The following is a 17,442-nucleotide window of genomic DNA, read 5'->3' on the forward strand; positions in this document are numbered from 1 at the left end:
CTGATATGCAGGTGCTATTTGTATTATGTATAATGCTTTCACCCATGCTGAAACTGAACAGCTTGTATTACCAGTCTTCTACCCTGGCAAGCAAGCAAACAAAATGGCAGATGCAAACATTTCTGGAAATGTTTGACCCACAGCTTAAGAATACACTTTGCATTCTTGACTAAAAATTATTTCGGTTACAACACATTGTTGGGCTTCATTATGGCAGCTCTGATTCTCCTTTGTAAATGTGATCTGTGCAACAGGACTTTAATAAAAAAAACTCAAACTGTTCAACTTCTTGTAAAGCAATACTGCAAATGCTTTTCTAAAGCTTAACAGTCCATATCCACAATCCTCCCCAAGAATCAACAGCCTAGTAACCCAATAAAAGGACATTTATCAGATCTGACTGTTGTGATTTAATGTGGTCTAATTCTCTTCCAGATATTCTGTCACTTTTTTTTGAAGATGATTTAACCCCTCCCTATCTTTCAGGGGATGGTAATTTAATGTCACCCACTTCCCCTTCAAGAAAGAGGATGACTGTAGCCTTTTTTTGTATGAAAGATGTAACTGATCCCCTTTCAGGTTTTAGCAGCATTACTAAACACTTGACTGTCCATTTAAGTTTATGCAACATAAGCAGCATGTCTTAGAAGGAAACAATACCTTGAAAAGCTCACATGAACACAGTGTGCAAATTCAGCACAATCAATAACATTTAGCCTCCGACTTTCAACCCTAGCATGAAAAGGCAGTAGCAGTAACCCACTGAATCATACCTTTTCCCTTCAAAAGGGAACTCCACCAAAATCCATTCAAAATGTCCACTTTATCTTTGTAATTTGACCTAGTTAATGAATCCAAATTCCTAATTTTTGATACAGTTTAATACGCTTTATCAGAAATACAATGTTACAGGGCATGAGGTACTAATGAGATTTTGCTTTATTGCTTTTTCTCAATCCCACGATCTACTTCAAGTGCCACTTATAGGAATAATGCCACTTATAGGAATAATGCCAGACATGAGGGTGGTGGTGGTGGGGGGTGGGGGGTAGTGTAAGCCAGGCATGATTACGCAGCTTCTATTAATTTATTTATTTTTATTTTACATTTGTTGACTGGGCTAGTCTAACTGGATACATGTCCATTTTCAGTAGAGGCCCACAGAGATAAGCTCCAAGATAGAACAATGAAATTAACACAACAAATAAGGAAACAAACAAAAAATCATATTTACAATGCATATTTACAGGTTATCACAGTAAATTCAGCAGTGCAGAACAGAGGCACAAAATAGCATGCTAGTACGATCAAGATGTTCTAGAGGGAGACAGTATTTCGGTTAATAAGAAAGGAATTACAGTTAATGAGTAGAAAAGGTAGGAAAAGCAAAGTATTAAGAGACACAACTAGTCACAGGCTTAGTACAGGGGCACAAACAGTGTGTTCTGGGGAACACTTTCAATCTGTTTTTGAAGCAGGACAGTGAGTGACCATCTTAATTCTAGAACTGGACTATTCAATTTTTGCCTAAATTACCCTGATTTGTATGACTTTCATAGCTACTGTAACATACTGAAAAGTAACTAAATCCTCAAAATAAAGTAACTGAACTGCAAACTTTTCTAATGCTATGACAAGCCACCATACTCTTCCCAGAATGGCAAAGCTATTTTTGTCAAGCAGAAGCTATAACGGGCAGCTGTTGCTTACAAGAACTTGTAAGAAGGACATGAAAACTATTTCTACTACACCCAGTATCTGCAAGAGACTATGTGGCCTGAATATGTGATGCTTGCTCAAAACTATTTCACTTCAAATGCAGTACTACAGAAGTAACTGGGTAAACAGGGGACAGCTGATATACAGGGCTGCTGAATCTTTATGCACCACCACTAGCCTACTCTTTCACAAATACAAAGCCATACAACAAACACCATCTTAATGTAGATATCCCAGGAGAACCTTATCACTCTAGCTGCCAAGACTGATCCATGCATCACCACTATATACCCCCTTCTTCCATGAAAGATGTGGCACTTGATCACCTTGTTTCTCCACTTTGGTATAACAGTACGAAGTCATCTGACTTGTCATTTTCTCCAAGATACATACAACAAATTTTCAGTTACACACCTTATGACCCTGCCTTTGCTTCTTAAAACATATGCTTTTTCTAGTCTGAAAGAGCAGGACAACTAAGAACACTGCTCTGCACGGCTGTCTGTATTAACATTACAGTTACCTAGAACATGCCATTCAAGCACAGATCTTTCCATGAACTGCCGTTATTGATCACATTACTGGGTTCCTGTATCCCAACTAAAAGGGATATTTTTCAGTGAATCTTGACTAAAACTCAGGACAGTGCTCATCTAACCCACCCTTTTTTGTTTTGTTTTACTTTGCTTTAGGAAATGGGCAAAGTATAAATTTGTACAATGACTAAATAGCGAACGTTCTTCAGAAGGCATTAAATGTACAGGCAATGCCACTAAAGGACAAGTCTGCCGTTTCATGTAGTATACAAAGCTGTCAAGAAGCTCTGATGTTGTTGCGTCTTTCGGCGTTTCCTGGTTAGGGGTCGCCACAGCGGAACTCCGGTCCATTAATGACTGGTAGTTTATTTTTACGTGCAGAGTTACCAGCCCTGACGCACAACTTTCAATGAAGTTACGCCCATTCACGCATGTCTCCACGCAGAAGACACTCTAGCTGAGAATCGTACCGAACAGCGTCTTACTGTGAGGCGACAACGCTACCGCAGCACCACCAAAAAGGCAGCAGTGCTTTTCTTCTGTCATACATACATGTACGCTAAATGCAGCTTTGCCATTTACTCTCTAAAAGTTCTCTCGCAAAACAGAAAACTCTTTCTGTGCCTCTGTAGGGGAGACACAGGACTGCCTGGTGTAGTCACTGCACTCCATCAGTACACATTCCTCAAGTAGAAATTCATGTCTGGGATCATCTAATGACTTTAGCCCTCAGTGACTTACCAGCAGACATTCTACAAGTAGCAGAACAGAAATATGTAGTAAATCAAGGACAGCGGAGAGGCAAGTGCTGGCTGAAATGTCTTTCATTCTGATTTTTTTTTTATTCATTTGATGACCATGAATCTGAGGCATATTCACTCAAACTGACTAACTGCTGGGCATGCTTGGGGGAGCATGAGCGTGCACTTGTATGTGTGGGTATATTTAATATAGACTTACTTGCTTAACTCATTTTGGATGTAAACTACTTTCTCCACCAACTGTATATAAAACCAGTTTGAAACATTTTGATGTAAAAAAAACTTCCTCCACCTAACATTAAAAATTACTGTGAAAAAATGCAAAAACATTTTAACAGCTAGCCATTCCAAGTATACAACAGTACTCTCCAGGATGTGCATCATCAGATAATTAATGCCTTTCCAAGGGTGGCAAGGCCTTCTGCCTGCAGTGTTAAGCCTCACAACACAAGTGGGCATTGTTAATTCCTTAACACCGACCCTGCTGGGCATTGCCTGCCTAGTACATAAAAGATCTACACAACAGCAAACCCTCCCCCCTCTTCACTTATTCTAAAACGTCCTAGTGAAGATAAAAATGGTTCCCTATTAGAAGGCCAAAGACCCATTCTTTCAAATGCATCTTGATCGAACTCAAAAGCCTGAAATGGCAAAATATCGAAGCGGCTTCTAAGAGCTTTCCCAGGGAAAGAATTTGCTTGGCCGCTTCGTTACTTTGCCGTATTCGGCACTGTAGTGTGGTCTCTGAGTTGGTATATTTAAGTAGGGGGGTGTGGGGTCGAAGCCCTCCACTTAATGTTTTAAAGTAAGTTTTTTTGTCTTTGGTTGTTGTTGGAACAGCCTTTTGTTTTCCCTAGGGAGAAAATTCGCTGTTCTGGCAGTTCGAAATTGTAAGCTTTTGTTTACATAGGGTCGATTAATCACCATTCACTTTTTTAAGTGCTTGGTGATCTAATATAGACCCAATAAAAACACACGGATGAGAGAAGCTACATTTATACCTAGCTGTTCACCCAATACCCTAAGGTTTTATTTACCCCATTTGTTATAAATTTAGCTGCTCAGCCTAGCAGCTTTTTATCAGCCTACTTTAGCACCACCCAACTTATCTATTCATTCCATCTTATTTATAAAAGCCTATTATGGGCAGTGCTGAACGCATTACTGAAGTCAGAAACTGATACTTTCACCCTCCTAATCAAGCAACTTTCACCCTCCTAATCAAGCAACTATAGCAAGCTCTCGTTCCTAGACGAGAAGACTACAAGTTGACAATGTGCAATTCCTAGCATATGCTAAGCTGTCTACTAGCACATAAAATGCAAAGGTTACTGGCACTAAAATGCAACTAGGAAAGTGAATCAGAATATAAAAAACCTGTGCAGCTGATGTATGGCCAGCTAAGAGGACAGTGGCTGTAGTTCCAGGTCTGCCAGCCAGCAAAAGCTTTCATTCTTAGATGACAAGTTAAGAATGTACAACTCTTAGCAGAAGCTAAATCAGGTTTTATTAAAACACAAATTGCAAAGCTTCCTAGCACTAAGATATGCAAGTAGGCAAAAGTCAGACAAAAAAAAAGAAATTCACCTGTTCACCTGAAGCATGGCCACCCAAAGGGATTCCAGCTCTGTGCTATATCATCATGAAAACGAGCAGAAATAAGGCCTGCAGAGGGAAAGAAAAATAGAAAATTATGGGGATAGCTACCAGAATAAAAAAAAAAAAAAAAAAAAAACACACACTCTTGCATACAATTATGCAAGTTACATTTACTATAACAGTGGATGTTCGAAGAAATCGCTGCCGCAGTAGCCTTTAAATAGTTCTATAACCTATATCCTACCCAGGACAATCTTCCAAAATCCATCTTCTCTCCACACAAGCACCCATGGCTGCTGTAGTGCACCCCCAAAGGAAGAAAACAGCAGCCTGGACACCAAAACCACTCAGGTGTTTCTTGACCCATAAAAAGTGAGTCTCCACTGTCCTAACAGAAGTTACAAACACACTTTTTTTTTTTTTTTTTTTTTTTTTTAAGAAACAGAAACCGAGGAAGGGAGCTGCTACTGCAGTGATTGCTTCTAACATCTACCATTAGAGTAAGGCAACTTGTACAACTGGACATGTTCAGTGTCACTGCTACAGTAGCCTTTAGCCTACATGGCTAGTTTACCATAGCTTAAACCTGGGAGAAAATTTGGATCCAGGGGACCCTGCAGAATTGTTCTAGCAAAGATGGTTCTGAAACTGGAGAAGGAAATGGTTTGTAATGCTTTGTAAATATACAAAGTAGCTGTCTACAAAATACTTAAGAATTCACCCCTTTCCAGTATGCCACTGAAGACAAAGCTCTATTACAATGTGCCTTGATCATGCTTGAAGAGAATCATGGTGGAAACAAAAAGCGACAGCCATCTGGAAATGGTCTGCTTCGACACAGTTTAAGATTACACTAGAGGTGCCTACACCAGGTCAGGAGTATGGAGAATCTTTTATCCTAGTTTTAAAATTCAGAAAAGAATGCTGGGAGATTGAGGCTTCATTCAAAGTAATCTAAAACCTGTATTAGCATAAATGGAATGGTTCTAAAGTAACCCTACAGACAGCCAAATAGGACTTTCCCACAAAAACAGCTAGCAACTAAGATACACTTGCAAATGTTATTTACATCGTACAAGCATGCACCTTCCACACGTTTAAACAAATCTGCCAAACTGAATACACTAGATACTATTATGATAGAACAGCTTAATACTACAGCCTCTGCTTTCATCAGAAGAGGTTATCTAGAATCACAGGTCGGTAATACAGAAGTCATCGCAGCTCTTAACTATGAAGCAAGATCTCTTTCATAATAATGAATAATGAACACACAACATACAGCACAAAAAATCACAAGATTCAATGCATGTTAACTTACAACTGTATACATATATATACACACACATATATATATATATATATATATATATATATATATATATATATATATATATATATATATATATATATATACACACACACACACACACACACACATATATATATATATATATATATATATTATATATATACACACACACACATTATATATATTATATATATACACACACACACTATATATATATATATATATATATATATATATATATATATATATATATATATATATATACATACATATATATATATATATATATATACACATATACATATATACATATACATATATACATACACACACTGTTACAAGGAACAACCAAGATCCAACCAAGATCTATATATCATATACCAAGATCTACCATAAGGTTTTCCAGTTTGAGAAAAGGTACCTATAAATGCAACTGTCAGCATATACATACTACCAAGGTTAGCGAACATCCTGTATTTAACACAGATTGCTTCACACAAGTTTATGGGAACTGTGACTCCAAGAATGTGGTATACATGGCTAGATGCACACAATATCCAGCATTTTATATAAGCATGACCAATAGGAAGCTTAAGGAAAGGCTTGGTAACCATACTTCTGATATTAACAGACAAATGTATGCCAATGCCTTATACAAACATATTTAAACACCGATATTATGCACTGCACATAAACCTATACATGGAGAAGTTTAAAACACTTAACTGAGTTACAAGAAATAAATGGATCCTGCACTTCAGTGCATACACTGCACCAGGCCTTAATGAACCTTTCACTTTAAGACCAATGCTTCATGATCTACAACTACATGTGCACTAATCTGATACTTTGACAAATACTGCAGTTCTAAAAGAAATCAGTACCCTGAATATGCCTCAAGGCGAAATTTACTAGCAATACAACTTTTGGATACTATTTTTAACTTCTTGTACTTAAAAATCACTCTTCGGCAAAAAACAAAATAACATTTTACTATTAAAGCTGCTTTTAACTTGAGCCATGGTTCCAGTTTTTCCACTTCCTGCATTATTGCAGTTTTGTTGGTTAAATTGGACTCATTGCTCAACAGCCACATTTACTTTACTAAAGCCTCCCCTACCTGGTAAGTGGAAGGATAAGGACTTAGGAGCCCCTGGAGAAAAGTACTAGCAAAGCCTGCTCAACACCTTGAAAAAGGAAACCAGGTCGTAGTGCTTTGTGATGGTATAAACAGAGGGCTAGGTTGCTGCCTCTAGAATGTTTCTAGAGTTCATCCTCTTCCAATTGGATAAAGGCCTAAGTCAAATGAGCCTTAACCTTGCTTAGAAAAGATTTACCATGGTGGGAATGACAGAAAATAGTAGCCAACCACTATGAAATAGTTTGCTTAGAAAACAGGTTGACCCTTGTTACCCGCACATAGGAGACAAACAGCTGCTCACCATTCCTAAAGACTTTGTTCCATCAAGGGTGTACCGGAGCTGCCTTGGCATATCCAGGGTGTGTAGAATCTTCTCTTCCTGTTTTTTTTTAGCTCAGGATAGAACAGTGGGAGTTTGACAGCTGGGTTAGTGCCCAAAATAACCCTGACCTTGTGAAAACTCAAGAGTTGGCTCTCCATGAGAGCTTGTAGCTCAGACATTCACCTTGCAGATGTCAGAGCAATGAGTAAAAGTCTTACAAGTATTGAACTGTAAATTCTAAGAGGCAGGTTCAAAAGGAGGAAAGGTCTATTTTTCCAAGAATGAATTTGAGATCCCAGGGAGGAGAGATGTGCTACACTTCTTTCATAAACTGTTTCACCATAAAGATGAAAAGCTCTATGGGTAGATGAGCAGAGATGGCTTGTCATATGCATCCAAGTAGATCACGCAAATATTTCAAAACCAAAGGGAATGAAACCCTTTTGCGATCTCTGTTACTGGCTATGCACTATCCAGAAAACCTCTTCCACTTGTAAACAGTTTTCTACTTGCATGTTCTACTTGCATGTTTTCTTGCCCCTCCTGCAACAAATGTGCAAAATGTATCAAGAGAATCATCCAGGCTGCCAGTTACAATTGCTCTAAATTGGGGTATACCATTTGCCCAGTTTCAGTGTGATCCAGTCTGTGAGGAAGCTTGCAGTAACTGCCTTGGACCAATTTCACTAAAAAAGGGAAAACCAAATTTCCCTGGGCCAGAAGGGGTTACCACAATGATCTAAAGATTAAAAAAAAAGAATTGATAAAGTACCTTGTGTATCATTGGAAATAGTGGAAATGCATACAAGAATCATTCAAGCCTGGGAATGATCCCTCTGTTAACCAGGTAGGCCCACTGAACAGTCCCTTTTCAGAGGTGGCCTGGAAACATCATCTTGTTAAGTGACTTGTTCAAGGTCTCAACTGGCAAACTAGAACAGCCTCCAAAATACAGGACTCCTTCTGTTCAGACCCCAGTTCAAATTAGCCCAATGAAGAATCTCATCTGGACAACAGTGAAGGGCATCAAACCAGGTACCACAAGAGCATCCGTCTTCCAAACGTGGCTATAAGGATGTCTTGAACAGACTATTCAGTGGACTGTTCCAGGAGGTGATGAGATCTACTGGATGTGTTCTCCACATCTAGGCCAAGTTTTGGAAGACACTATGGAGCTTCCATATGTGCGGGTTTGTCCAGCATCTGCTTAGTTTGCCACTTTTTTTGCTCTGACAGAATTTACGAGCCTGAAGATTCGGAAAAATTCTGTACAGCCAGCTCCCAGGCCATCACTGCCAACTGGCAAGGACACTAAGACCTTGTACCCTACTGCTTGGTCAGGTACCACATCACAGTAGTTTCTATGACCACTAGAAAAGAACATGGAGTCCATAAATGTTGAAGAGGCATGAATCATTGCCATCATATTTTATGTTTGTGTGTTTTGGTGTGTCCTGGTGTGGTCTCATGAACCCACAAGCCTTGAACACCCATGAATAATGCTCCCCATGCAGAATATGAAGATTCCATCTAGACAAATTGTACTCGAGTCTGAAGAAAGAAAGGGGGCCCTTGATAGACAGTTTAGCCCTCCACCACTACAGTTCCAGTTTCAAAAATGTCAGTACCTGGAAATAAAAGGATGAACATGCTGGTTTCAACAATTCAAGTATCATTAAATTTTCTTCATATGTAGCCTGGCTAGTGGTACCCAGAGGATCTTTGATGCCATTAGACCTAAACATTTTGAGAACTCTTGCTGAGGCCACATCTAGGACAGAAATCTCAGAAATGTCTTCTAGAAGAACAGCATCATTTTTATTGCATCTACCCAACATCCCAGGAAAGCAATTCATTGACAGGGTTGAGGAAGGACTTCTGAAGATTTAGTTTGAAGCCTAGATGAGAAAAAGGAGGGCTGCAACATTGTCTAAGGACTCAAAGCACCTGCATACAAGATCCGCACAAAATCGACAAGTCATTCAATAAGGAAAAACGTGAATGCCTAGGGTTCTGTAATAGGGAACCATTGGGGCCATACACTTGACACATGAGGTGCAGCAGATAGCCCATAGTGTAATGCAGAAAACAGATAATGTAAGCCAGACAGCAAGAGGAATACGATACACTCACCATGAAAGTCATCTGGAAACAATTCCAGCACTGGCTGCCATGTTAGCATTTTGAATTTTGGAAGTTTTACAAAGGTGATTAAAAAGGACAAATCTAGGCCAGGTGTCCAAGGCTGCTCATTGTTTTGGTACCAAAAGATTCTGGATTAACATCATTTGCATCACAGTCACAGATTCTGTGACACCTTCTTCTACCATGGGATGGAGCACTGAAACACCTTCATCTGGTCTGCTGGGTTTGGAGGGAATTCCCCTGAAAGCCAGGGGGTAAAGGTGGGATTTTATTTCTACTGCCAAGTGTTTCTTCTCAGCCAAGACTATTTGTGGCCAGGCTGCATGGCGGAAAGAAAGACTGGGGGGAAATAAGAGAAGGAAAGGTAAGAGGAAGTTAGGGATGCTCTTTTACTTGTCAGTCACTCCTCTGCAATGGCCTGACCCTTTTTCAAAAAGGAACCCCTCTGTTTGGTTTCAAACAATCATTTGCCCATGGCGTTTCCCTTTGTATCCCTTTCTTTTGTCCTATATACCCTATGCATTAATTTGCTTCCATCATCCTACTGAAAAATCTGTGCAACACACAGCTCAAAAACCAATTCAAAACGTAAAAGTGCATAACCGACTAAATTTCTGATTCATATAATCAGAATACAACAGGAGTGGCAGCAGCATTTCTCAAGACTGCATCTGGACATTCAAGCACATCTCTCAAAGCGTGTTTTCAAAACTGAAGTCAAATTAGAAACAATTTACTTTTGCTCTGCAGCTAAAGATGCAGCAAAATCATCCAAACAGTATGCACATTGTAAAATAAAAAGGAAAACAAAGCACTTCCAGAAGAATAGTAACCACGGCTCCTCAAGTGGAAAAAAGTTGTTTAACGCACCAACACTACATTTTTGTCCTGTAAAATCAGAGCTTCTTCAGAAATACAATTAAAACATCAAGTGTTCCTTATATACTAATTAAAACACTATTCATTAATCAAAATACAAATTACCCTTTTAACTATTTCACCCCCAAGATTAAACTACATTTAGTGTCAGAGTTGTTTCCTAACATAATTAAATACATTCTCCACATTCTTAAAAAAGTGTGTGTTTTTATAAAATTCATGTACCAATATGTTTAAAACTTCTTCCAATTGTAATAAATACAATAAATCTTCTTCTTTCGGCTTTTTCTCGGTTAGGGGTCGCCACAGCGGATTATCTGTCCGCTCACGATTGGCAGTGGAGTTTTACGGATGTTGAGTTGCCAGCCCGGCACTCAACCTCCCACAGAAGGCACACACACACACACACACACCTAGGGCCAATTTAGAGTGTCCAATCTGCCTACTGCAGGTCTTTGTGATGTGGGAGGAAACCGGAGCACCCGGAGGAAACCCAAGCGACCACAGGAAGGACATGCAGACTCCACACAGAAGGCATCCCAGCAGAGAATCGAACCGGAGAACCTCTTGCTGTGAGGCGGCAACGCTAACCGCTGCACCGCCGTGGCCGCCCGTAATAAATACAATAAATAAATGAAGTAAAATAAAATACAGAATTAAGGAATGTTAGTGTGTTCTCCCTACAACATAAGTTTTAAAACAGTATCACAGCACCATCTTTTGGTTAAACAACCATAATAATTCTAAATAACCTTCATTCTTAAAACCAAGGGCAGGTTTCATTGAGTCATATGTCCAAATACGCTATTTAGATAAAATTCATGATCAAATGTACACACAAAATATGTACCAATTTGTTTTAAACTAAATATGAAATGAATAAACGTGCATTAAATTTGTACAATTAATGTACATATAAAACAAAAACCTATTTACAATTTGGCTGACCTAAGTTTCAGGACAGGGGCCAGGGAGATATGGTCATTTAGACCTGGAAACCTATTCGCCTCTAATTTTAACTGCCAAATAGTTCTTTAAATTCAATGGTACTTTCCCCAAGGCCAACCCTGTGGATCTATGTCCACTTTCTCGATGACAAAGAAACCAAAACGTACTTCTTTACATTCTGCACTGTGTTTGTAAAGGGCATTATTAAAATCCTGCTTCCTGACATCGTTTAGGTGCTCATAAATTCTACTTTTAAATTTCCTGTGGGTCTTGCCTATGTAGAAACAACCACAGGTTTTACATATAGCAACATATACCACCCCCACTGATTCAGTTACAATATGTGTTGGTCTCAATACACTCCTTCCTACTCTTTAGGTTCACCTCATTACCAACCAAAATGTAGGAACACTGGGCACAGGAACCACATTTATATGTTCCTTTCCTTGGCTTACTTTGCTTGTTGACCGTTTTTTCCAGCATATCTTTTATATTTTTACCCTTCCTATACGTGAATTTTAAAAGGATAGTTAAATAATTTGTCCAAATCTGAGAATTTTCCAAACCTTAAGTCTTAGGAAAGTATGGTCAGAGAAGGTGGATATCTTGAAGGATTCGTGGGACTTCCTTAGAAGTGTTAGTGAAGACCTATATAATGAAGAGTTAATTTTTGTTACACTGGATGTACAAGATCTATTTCAAGTTATATCTCACAAACTGGGACTAGAGTGGTTTGAACCAGCATTGTACAGCAAAGGGAGTAACATTATAATACAATAATAATATAATATAATACAGTAAAAGGGAGTACCAGCAACATTCAGGTTTTGGCTGAACTTATGGACCCAACATTGAAATACAATTTGTTTTTTTGAAGGGGGGTTTACAAGCAAATTAGTGGGGTAGCAATGGGTGCCTGTTCCCCCATGCATGCTAACCTCTTCTTGTCTGCATGGGAGGAAAAATACGTGTTTCATTCAGAATATTCATCTTTTTTGAGTTATTACAGGCAATATCTGGATGATATATGTATTTTTTGGAAGGGACCAGAATTTACATTTTTGGAATTCATCACATACGTTAAAATGAAGATTTTTTGAGATTCACTCATGTAACATCTTGAGAGATTACAGTACTTGGATGTATTGGGTGCCAGAGACAAAAAGGTTCAAATCTAAAATTTATAGGAAAGAGACATTTTCTAATTCTTATTTAGTCTTTACCAGTGCCCACCCATTTAGTCAAAAGAAGGAAATAGTGAAAGGGCAATACATTAGAAGTTGTAGGATGACTTCATGGGACAACGACTATTTGGAGGGGAGTAACAAATTTAAGAAAATGTTTTTGGATAGGAAAATATCCCCTAGCTTTGATAGAGGAAATAGAGAAAGAAGTACTTAGGGAAAGGAGGGATAAATTTAGTCCAATTCTAGGGGTATCAGAGGTGGTTAACCTTCAGGTTAAGGACACAACAAAAGATACGCAATGGAACAACAATTTTTTGTGTTAAATTTTAGTAGTAATGCTAACCACATTAAGGACGTTATACAGAAGAATTGGGAAAGGTTTGGAAAATTCTCAGATTTGGAAAAATTATTTAACGATCCTTTAAAATTCATGTATAGGAAGGGTAAAAATATAAAAGATATGCTGGAAAAATGGGTCAACAAGCAAAGTAAGAAAAGGAAAAGAACATATAAATGTGGTTCCTGTGCCCAATGTTCCTCCGTTCTGGTTGGTAATAAGGTGAACCTAAAGGGTAGGAAGGAATGTATTGAGACCAAAACATATTGTAACTGTGAAATCGGTGGGGGTGGCATATGTTGCTATATGTAAAACTTGTGGTTGTTTCTACATAGGCAAGACCCAGAGGAAATTTAAAAGGAGAATTTAGGAGCACCTGAACGATGTCAGGAAGCAGGATTTTAACAGTACAGAATGTAAAGAAGCACATTTTGGTTTCTTTGTCATCAAGAAAGTGGACATAGATCCACGGGGAGGGCCTTGGGAAACTACCACTGAATTTAGAGAACTATTTTGGCAGTTAAAATTAGAGGCAAATAGGTTTCCAGGTCTTAATGGCCATATCTCCCTGGCCCCTGTCCTGAAACTTAGGTCAGCCAAATTGTAAACAGGTTTTGTTTTATATGTACATTAATTGTACAAATTTAATACACGTTTATGCATTTATTTAGTTTAAAACAAAATGGTACATATTTTGTGTCTACATTTGATCATGAATTTTGTCTAAATAGTGTATTTGGACATAGGACTCAATGAAACCTGCCCTTAGTTTTAAGGATGAAATTCATTTAGAATTATTATGGCCGTTTAACCAAAAGATGGTGCTGTGATACTGTTTTAAAATTTATGTTGTAGGGAAAACACAGACCAACATTACTTAATTCTGTATTTTATTTTACTCCATTTATTGTATTTATTACATTTAGAAAAAGTTTTAAACATATTGGTACATGAATTTTATAAAAACACACTTAAGAATGTGGAGAATGTATTTAAAATTACGTCAGGAAACAACTGACAAAGTAGTTTCATATTGGGGTGAAATAGAAAAAGGGTAATTTGTATTTTGACTAATTAATGAATAGTTTTTTAATTAGTATACAAGGAATACTTGATGTTTTAATTGTATTTCTGAAGAAGTTCTGACTTTACAGCACAAAAACGCAGTGTTTGTAGTGTTGGTGCGTTAAAATAATTTTCCACTTCAGGAGCTGTGGTTACCATTCTCCTAGAAGTGCTTTGATTGCAGTTTTATAGTGACCTGCTTGCACTTTTACTCCATCTTTTTTCTATTCCACGGCTAAAATTACTAGAGAGGCATTCCTTTTGTTCTGAAAGTCTAAACAATGTCCCCTGTTTATTCTGGGTGATGGCTTAAAGTCAAGCACTTTGAGCAGGGCACTGGAGAGAATGCAGCTGGGTCAGCAGTCAAATGAAGAAAAACAAAACACAGAACTGTCATAGGAGGGGGCACCATGTTTTCTGAGACTTTTTTGGGACTGCTGCTATTGACGGAGACAGATTATATATATATATATATATATATATATATATATATATATATATATATATATATATATATATATATATATATCTCATATAACCCACACACCCAACCTACACATACACCCTACACACCCCATGCACACACACCCTCTACACCCACACCCACCCAACCTAAACACACACCCTACAAACACACCCTACACATATCCTACACACACCCAAACACACCCCAACACTACACACCCACACATACCCTACAAACACTACACACCATAACACACACACACACACACACACACACACACACACACACACACACACACACACACACACACACTCCCTAGACACACAGACACATGCTGCAAACCCCCTAGTCGCACACACGCTGCACACACAACACAAACCCTAACCCTACACACACCGTAAACACACCCACACTACACACCCCCAACACTACACACCCACCCTACACACCCCCCCCTAACACTACACACCCTACACCCACCCCTACACACACACCCCCCTACAAACACCCTACACACAACACTACACATCCTACACACACCCACCCAACCTACACACAAACTCTACACACCCCCACACACACACCCTAACCCTACACACCCAACCACACACACGCTAACCCTACACGCACCCCAACACAACACACCCAACCAACCTACACACACACACCCAACCTACACACAGCCAACACACACACACACCCTACAAATATCCCACACACATACCCAACCGACACACTGCACACCCAAAAACTACACACACCTCAGACACACACACCCCATAACTACACACCCCAGCACTACATACCCTACACACACCCTAGCACTACACACACACCCACACACCTCCCTAGACACACACACACATGCTGCACACACCCTACACACACCCTAGCACTACACCCACTACACACACACCCCTAGACACACACCCTAACCCTACACACCCCCTAGACACACACACACACCACCCCCCAACACTACACACACACCCTACACACACACCCTACACACACACCCTACACACACACCCAACACTACACACCCAACACTACACACCCAACACTACACACCCTAACCCCACACACACCCAACACTACACACCCTAACCCCACACACACACCCTAGCACTACACCCCACACACTAAACCTACACACACACACACACCTTAACCCTACACACACCCCACACACACCCAAGCACTACACACCGTATACACACACACCCTAACACTACACACCCTACACACACACCTAAACACTACATACCCCACATGCACACACCAACACTACAGATGCACCCTAACACTACACACCCACACACAAACCCCAATACTAAACACTACACACCCACACCCTACTCATACACCCACACCCCCCCTAACACTACACACCCTACCACTACACACAAACACCCACTGCACATATGCACCCTGCACACGAAGCACACCCCATCTACACACCCCACCTACACACACACACCACATCCTACACACCCACATACACCCTAATACTACACACCACACGCACACCCTACACCCACACTACCACTACACACACACCTTACACACACTCTACACATGGGCACAAACACTACACACCTCACACCCTAACACTACACACCATAGACACACACCCAGTAAAACTACACACCCCTACACACACACACACACCCTACACAGACACACGACCCTACACACCCTACACCCCCTAAAACTACACACCCACACACACCCTACACACCCCAACACTACACACCCACACACACCCTAACACTGCACAATCTACACACCCACCCTAAAACTGCACACCCTACACACCCTAACACTGCACACCCTACACACACTAGACAACCCCCTAACACTACACCTCCCTACACACACACACCCTACACAGACACACGACCCTACACACACCACACCCTACACCCCCTAAAACTACACACCCACACACACCCTACACACCCTAACCCTACACACCCCAACACTACCCACACACACCCTAACACTGCACAATCTACACACCCACCCTAAAACTGCACACCCTACACACCCTAACACTGCACACCCTACACACACACTAGACACCCCCCTAACACTACACCCCTAACACACACACACCCTACACCCCTGCACACAAAAACCACACACCCTACACACACAAACCACCCAAACACTAGACAACCTCTACACAACCCCTACACACAACCACACCCCCCACCAACACCTACACACCCTTGCACACCACACCCCTGCACACACAAATCCTAACACTATTGGGTGGGAGGTTGGCTTAATGGTTAAGGTGCTTACCTTACAGGCACACTATGCAGGGTTTGATTCTCACAGGGGGTAATTGGCTAGGCTCAATATGGCCCACAAGGGCAGTTAGCCTAGTACTAATCTATGAACCTAACACTACACACACACTACCAACACACACCCCACAACCCACACCCTACACACACACACTCACTAACACTACACGCACACACTCATTAACACTACAAACTACACTACACACACCAACACTCCACACCCCACACACACACACTCACTAACACTACACGCACACTCATTAACACTACAAACGACACAACCGCACACACACTATACCCCACAACCCCATGCACACAGTGCACACACTCTACACCCCTACACACACACACACACACACTCTACACCCCTACACACACACACACACACACTCTACACCCCTACACACACACACACACTCTACACACACACACACTCTGTCCCCCTACACACACACACACTCTCTACACCCCTACACACACACACACTCTACACCCCACACACACACACTCTCTACACCCCTACACACACACACACACTCTACACTCTACACACACACACACACTCTCTACACACACACACACACACACACACACATACACCCCTACACACACACACACACACACACACACACACACACACACACACACACACACACACACACACACACACTCTACACCTATTCACACACACACACACACACACTCTACAC

The 17,442-nt window shown here is 40.4% G+C and overlaps 1 protein-coding gene across 4 annotated transcripts in view; it reads right to left on the minus strand.

Annotated features, from left to right (window-relative positions):
- The window catches only part of B3GNT4 (UDP-GlcNAc:betaGal beta-1,3-N-acetylglucosaminyltransferase 4), a 1,341,192-nt gene that overhangs the window by 1,054,747 nt on the left and 269,003 nt on the right, over window positions 1–17,442 (minus strand). For all 4 annotated transcript variants that reach the window (XM_044068596.1, XM_044068598.1, XM_044068597.1 and 1 more), the window contains one exon: window positions 4,604–4,681. The gene's annotated coding sequence lies outside the window, so the exon portion shown is untranslated. The remainder of the gene's footprint in view (window positions 1–4,603; window positions 4,682–17,442) is intronic.

Source organism: Protopterus annectens, chromosome 4.part0, assembly GCF_019279795.1.
Source record: "Protopterus annectens isolate FY-2018-M chromosome 4.part0, PAN1.0, whole genome shotgun sequence".
NCBI lineage: Eukaryota > Metazoa > Chordata > Ceratodontiformes > Protopteridae > Protopterus > Protopterus annectens.